Raw genomic sequence first — 2,094 nt, 5'->3', positions numbered from 1 at the left:
GCAAAGAAATCTTGAAATGCCAAAGAAGACTTGCCCCCCATCCCCCCAAAAAAAGAAAAAAGAAAAAACAGCAAAAAACTAGCTCCAAGCAAGTCCATTTGGATACAGTTTCCAGAGGGGACAGAACCAAGGGCATGAAGATCTGGCAAGAAAAGCTTTTTTAGAGATACTCTTTCATAACTGCTCTTTGGCAAAACCCAAAATCTTTGAACTACCTTTTGGTTTGTGACATTAAAAGAACTTAAAGTCACCAAAGCTGAGACCAAGTCTCTATTTTGAAAATATTATGACTGATTGTGAATCTAAAGAAAGGAAAAGCACAAGAAATATCTACATATTGAGAGTTATTATCAGCTTCTTAAGGGACTGATTATACCTCAGTAACAATAAGTTATTTTTTTTTATTAATCTACCCAGCTCAGTAGTAGGTACATAATAGGTTTTCAATAAACTATTGATTAAAATAAATATTCTAAGGTGTTCATGTAGGTACATTAAAAAAAATAATTTTAATCTGGAAAAAGTTTTCAGACTTACAAAATTTGCAAAATGAGCTACATCTTTATAAAAATTAAGAAAGTCTGGTATAACTGAGAAACTGGAGTGACAGCTGCAAAATCCAGAAGTGCATTTGTAAACACTGTTAAGAGCTTCTTTCTTGCCCTAAGTAGGAACATCCTGGATGGGATGGAAATGGTTTGGAAGACATGACTTGCCCTGGCAACCTACTTTTGTTTCTTTGTCCTCATGTCCCATTTTGTGGAAAACTGAAAATGAAAGTATTTCAACTATGAGAAACATCCTCTTTTTAAATTTTTCTTTTGTATTTAGCTTTTGCTCTAGCTGAACAACATTTCCCTAGTGTTTATAAAACCCAGGGTGTCTAGAAGTTTATACACATAAAATCAGTTCCATACAAAAGATCGGAAAATGGTGTGAGATAATGAGTGCAAGGTGGTTTGGATCTGGATGGCCCCTCAACTTTCTTCCTCCTCAAGGGAGCTGGATTCAAGGCTATTCTTATTAATGTTTTTTGTTTTGTTTTGTTTCTTTGTTTGTTTACCTTAGAATTCAAACAGAATTCTGAATTCCTTTGCCTAGTAAACAGAGCAGAACTACTCAGTGAACAGCTGAAACCTCTTCGGTCTTAGACAATTTTTTTCACCTTTGCCCCTGGCTGTTATGTTTTTTGTGTGTGTGCTTTACTTTGTTTTGTAACTGACCTGTTACAGGTGGATATTGATGGAGGCGGTAGTTGAGGAAAAAGACCCAAATGATAACACCGTATGAATTCTCTTAATGGACCAAAAAACACCTAAGGTTAAGTCAGAGATTTTGCCTTCGGCCATCTATGGCAGATTCTATTTCTAAAGAAAGGCACAATGATATCTCCCACTTATTGCACCTCTTATGATGTCACTGTGACACTCCTCCCATTGAGATGCGGGGTCTATACCCTCTTCCCTTGAGCTGCAGCTTGTGACGATGGCAGAAGTAATGTTATGTGACTTCTGAGGGTAAGTTATAAAAGGCCAGACAATGTTCTAGTGGCTTGGAGTTCTAAGCTGCCATGCAAGCAGTCTGACTGTCCTGAAGCAGCCATGCTGTGAGGAAGCCCAAAATAGCTCATGCAGAGACCACATGAGAGGCTCTAACACCATATACAGAAAGAGGTATGACAACCACCAGCTGTGCCGTGCTCTTTTCTTTCTGTAGCCACCTTCAACCTGCAACCACTGGAAACTTGGCTGAAATCATTCAGGTAGGCCCTTCCTGAATTCCTGATCCTCAGAAATCATGAAAGATGATTAAACGATTGTTGTTGTTTTAAGTCACCAAGTTTTGGAGTGATTTGTTACCCAGCAATAAATATCCAGAATACCATCCCTGTCTGAAAGAGTTCGACAATCCCAAATTGAAGAGAAAACAGTAATTAAATGAGAGTTCATTTATGTTATATTATTTCTTTAGTGATAATTATTGTAATATATTTTTGAAAACCTCAGAATGGTTCATCAACCAAATGATTTTAGTTCTCAGTTAATTCATTTATTTCTGAAGCCTTAGGTTACAAGACCATTTTAGGGATATAAT

Source organism: Pteropus medius, unplaced genomic scaffold (genome assembly GCF_902729225.1).
Source record: "Pteropus medius unplaced genomic scaffold, Ma_sr-lr_union100, whole genome shotgun sequence".
NCBI classification, from domain to species: Eukaryota; Metazoa; Chordata; class Mammalia; order Chiroptera; family Pteropodidae; genus Pteropus; species Pteropus medius.
This window is presented reverse-complemented; position numbering follows the sequence as displayed.